Genomic DNA, 5,185 nt, shown 5'->3' with positions numbered 1-5,185 from the left:
CTGTACAAATTGCCATTTTAATCATAATGCTGGAAAGAAAGAAGAAGAATGATTTTGAAGCAGAAAGAGTTTGGTGAAGTTGCCTTTAAACATCCCCCAAGCTGGGATGAAGGCTGGGAGAGTGATAACCAGGGCCTGCCAAGCATGAGGTGTGTGACAGACAGCCTTCCTCGGCTGCACAAACTGCTCCAACAGGTGTAACACCTTGCACCCCTGCTCCACCAGCCTGTGCTGGATGGGGCAGTGAGTGGGATAGGCTCTGCCCCCCTCACCCCATGGGAAGGTGGTGAGGTCTGCAGTCCTACTGCAGATGAGGAGAGGGTAAGGTCCATGCTGGTGCCTGCTTTCTATGCAGAAACATAAATGTCTCCTTGGCTCCACTGGCCCAGGAGCAGTTTGCTGTTGTACACAGGACTGGAGGAGGATAGTAATTTGAGATGTCCGGATGGTGCCAGCTGCTGTACTGATGCGTATATGGAAAGTATATGGTAATGTTGCTCTTTTCATTTATTAAACAAACCCAAAGTAAGCCCTTTTTGCTTTTCTTCAGCTAAAATTTTGCTAAAAATACCATATGAACTAATCCTCTAAATAATCTTTTCATAAAGTTCATCTCTGAATAAGTCTCCTAAATCTAAGTTTCAAGCAGCTGGCAGTTTGTCCAGGAACTTCTTGTTTACTGAAATTGGTCCGTTCCCCATGTCCTCATCTCAGTGCAGAAGAGCAGATATGTGGGACTGGCTCCCCTGAAGGATGGATGGTGGGCCTGCACCCAAGGAATGCTACCCACCCTGGCAGCAAATGGCACAATCCCAGACTTCACAAGACCTCCCAGAGTCCCCACTCCACTGCAGCTGGCCAGCATGGAGCTGGGGGAGCAGTGGTGCCATCCCTTCTCTGTGGTTGATAATGTCCCTTCATCCTCCAGCAGCCCCAGTTCTTGGCTATGGCATGGCTGCAAGCATTGAGTCAAAGGCTGCACTCCTTCTGCTGAAACCAGCTGCCAAGGGGAGCAACCTTGCAGCAGGAAGAAGTCTTTTGCAGATGATGCCTTCCAGTTCCCAGTGCCCCGGGCTTTCCATCTGCTGCATTGTGGTCACACTGCCAGGGATCACCTCTCCAAGTTTCCTGGTCACCGTACTCCCCTTACTTAGGGTTTTCTGTTAAGGCCTGGGTTTGGTGACTGAAAGCTCAGCCTACAAATACAGAATTCATCTCAGGGACTTCCTTTGCCACCTACCTGGGCCATTTTACCCGGGCCAGCTCCCCACAATACAGGTGTTATGTTTTCCATCCAGTCACTGCAGAATTGTTTCATGGGAAAATGGATACAACTGCTGCATCCTTTTCAGATATACTCAGCTTGAACGGCCTTTGTTTCAGTTCATCTATTTGCTTGGGGTCTGGAGATCTTAGACCAATGTAAACAATTCCTTCATTTTTGAATTTGTTGAATCATCCTTGCTTTGCGTCTCCACATCAGATATTTACATCGTTATGTTTTTTGCTTAAATACACTCAAATACACCCAGGAACATTCACTACAGAAGGGAAAATAAAATAAATCCTGTGTAATAAATATACTGACATCTAAAACTAAATAAACATTAAAACAACTGAGTAACTGAACTACTCTGTGGTAGGGCCACATACCCAAAAATGCCCATTTTAAGTAGCATGCTAAGAACTGGATCATGAACAGAGAGCATGTTCATCCAGCTAAGCGGCCTGATGAGAGTAGTCTGGTCCCTCTTCCTATTAATAAAGCATGCTAATAAAGCAGGAGGTGAGAACCCAGCCATGAAGAATTTCTTTGGGTTGGTATTGTGCAGTCAGGACAAAGAATATGATGTTATAGCAGAGATAAACTACAAAAACAGAGTGAACTATAAATAGATTGTAACTGCTAAGGGTTTCCAAAAACGACAGGGAGAATAGAGAAAGGCACTGAGGAATTACTAGTTCTCATCCATACTTCCAGGATGACTTGAACTTTCCCTGGTCCATTTGGAGCATGCTGGGTCTCTGCTGCTGCTCTGAACTCACCCTGATCCTGTAGCTTTTTTTAGTTTCTGCAGAGCTGTTTCTCAGTTCTTTTTCAGTGGCATTAAAAATAACTTGCAATTGTCTTGGAAAGACAGAAACAAGAAATCTGTTGAGATTAGATAATTTTTCACATAAATATGAAGCATGTATTTGCTCTCCCATGTGGACTTGATCAACTAAATGTTAAGGCTCGTGGGGTATTTGAACCTGAATTCTCTTTTACAGCAGATCATACTGCTTCTACCCAAAGCTGCCCATAAGATGGACAGTAGTGGTCTAGGGGGATTTCTCTGTTACTTTCTTCTTACATGTATGAATGCTGGCATTTTTGTTACACTGGCCACCTTAGTGGTCTTTTACATTCTCAAGAGTTCTTAACCAAAAAAATGCAATAGAAAGGCCATAAAAAAAGGCTTGTTTGGAATACTGAATATAAAAGTAAAACTGAGAAACAGTATGAAAGTAGATAATAAAGTCTAATATTAAAAACCCTGGTTTCGTGTGGTTTTTTTCCCCCTTTTTTAAATAGAATTCCCCCTTCAGAAATAGCTAGGCAAGTAGATAGCTAGAGAGGGGCACTCTCAGATCTCTTCATTGCACTGACACCATCCTTGATAAGATTTAAAAGTTTCATCTTTATTCTCATAAAATGGACCTAGAAACCTTAAAGGAAAGTCCTTTTCTTATTATTTAGAAATGTTGGCTTCCAAGCTTAATGGAAACTGAGTCATAGGGGAGGGATGTGCAACAATGAGGAATCACAGACAAAACTGAGGTGATTTTTACTGACTTTCCAAGCAGAAGTTGAGGCCCGTGCAGCTGAGAGAGGAAGCAACCTTGTGATTTACACCTGTCTGATAACATGAGAGGGAACATTTTCATTTTATTAGGCCTTTACAGCCATCTCTGGAAATATACTTTGTTCCATTGTGTAAAATACCCTCTGGTGAACTTGGCTTGTCTTATCTTATAGCTGAAATGCTTGCTTATTCTGAGTCATTAGCAAGGATCCTGATAAAAATTCTGTGGAATTACGGCATATTTATCTGAACAGGAAGGTAGAGCCTGGTGTAACCTCCTCACTGGCCACCACTGTGACCGGGTGAAAAGAAAAATGATGAGGGAAGCCACATATAGACTATGAAAATGGATGTGTAGGAACCCTTTATCCTCTGGCTGCCTTTCCTTCAGCTGGCCTTGAGGAAGCTGGTGAGCCCTTTCGGTTCCCCAGCCTGTCTCAGATCCTGAGCTGAAATCCTGGCAAGCAGGTGTTCCCACACATGCGTGTAGAGACACATTGCTGCTGCTTTCCTTCAGTATGCTGGAAGTCAGTGAGGAAGGCTATCATCTGCAAGCACACAAATGTGTGGTACCTGATCTTCTCCAACAGGCAAAGATGAGTGGTATGCAACCACCATGGGGCTGAAACAGCACTGGGTTTGGGCAATAAAGCACAGGCCCAGCAGCATCCCATTTGCCTTGAGCAGAGACTGCTTCACTCCAAGAGTGAGCCTGTGCAAGGAAAGGTGTGGGGTGTCAGGGAGGGAAACCTGGTGGCTGCAGAGGGGATCAGCCTGGGGGAGCCTCAGGGGCTGTTTTTTTCCTCATTTCAATTTTTCCTTCTTTCCCCTCGTGTCTATTTTCCTCTGCTGTTTCAGCTGCTGTCTTAGCAATGAGTACAGATTCCCCTGGTTGTTGTATTCTACAGTTCCAAGTACTACAGTTATTTATATTTGTTCCTGGGATCAAGATGGTAAAAATAGCTTACAGTCCGTGGAAATAGTGAGGGAGGGGAGTATAATGTATTGTGCATTGCTTTAATGGATTGCCAAAAGGTGGAAACCCTGTTGATTGGAATTGACTTTTCCCACGTCTCAAATTCAGCCTACAGCTTGCTAAGTTGATCTAGAGGCCTGGGAAAGAACATATTTCATTGAGTACATTTGCCACCTTTTAGAAAGAAAAAGAGGAAATCTGGAAGAAGAGGAAGACGGAGATAAAAGAAGAAGATGAAAGTGGGTGTGGGAGGAAGAAGAAAGATCAATAAAGCAAAGGGGAAAAAGCCAACAGCAACAAAAGCCAAAATACAGGAACTGTCAGAGAAAAAGCTACATGTAATTTAGTGTCCTGACCTGGAATGTAATTGTACCATGTGTGGGAGAGGGGAGTCTCAGCATCTCTAACTGCCCCATAAAGAGGTCTCACTCTGATCTTAAAAAATCCACTATTTATTTAGTCTCCAAAACCGAGCTCTGATATCCTTTCTAATTCCTGCCATCTTCTGCTGTGAACCAAGCCTTGCCATTAACATCTGTGCAATGTGCATTGAGCTGCTACCGCCTGGTTCCCTATTGCAGTCTGTGCTGTGGGGTCACCAGTGAGCAGAGGCTCAGGTAGTCCTCAGATGCAGGGCTGTGGAGATCCCCACCCCTTCTCCTGGCATGGAGAGTGGAAGGAAAGGCTGGTGTAGGCAGTCTCCTGGGCCTAGGTGTGAGGCTGACTGGTTTGCACCCCTGCTGCTTAGGGCTATCTATTCTCAGCAGTTTAGTCTGGGGGACAAATATTTGGTACAATATGAAGCTGCATTAGGCGAGATAACAAGCAGGGTGGATGGCTGCTGCCCAAGCTTGTTCATAGGCACTCTTTTATTTAGCAAGAGGATTGTGTCTGTATGGATCTTAAACTTAGGTCATGGTTTTCTGCAGAACTTTATCAGTGCTGTTATGTAGGATGGTGCCCTCAAGTGCCTGCAAACTGGGTGATGTCACCGCCCCACTGCTGACAGTGTTCCAAGAAGGATTTTGAGGTTTTTAAGTGATTATCTGATGCACTGGCAGAGGTTATCCAGGGTGTTGCAGTAAAGTTTTAACTTTCCAGGATTCAGTCAGAGCAGGTATTGATCAAAATGTCTCATGCTGTCATCCAGGCATGTATAAATGGTCATCTAGTGCCACATGTGTACAGGGTGTGTATGTGCCTTCCTCTCTAGACTACATAGTTTTCATTCCATGTCCAAAATAGCTGTGACATTTGGGCTGCTAAACAGAGCTCCAAGTGAAGATGCCTGTGATTGTAATTTAGTTGTACTTCTATATCTCTTTCTTCTCTGCTCCTCTTTCATCACCACTTCTGCATCTGC

This window comes from Corvus brachyrhynchos, unplaced genomic scaffold (genome assembly GCF_000691975.1).
Source record: "Corvus brachyrhynchos isolate BGI_N302 unplaced genomic scaffold, ASM69197v1 scaffold14, whole genome shotgun sequence".
NCBI classification, from domain to species: domain Eukaryota; kingdom Metazoa; phylum Chordata; class Aves; order Passeriformes; family Corvidae; genus Corvus; species Corvus brachyrhynchos.
The sequence above is the reverse complement of the archived record's forward strand: the minus strand, read 5'-3'. Positions refer to the sequence as shown.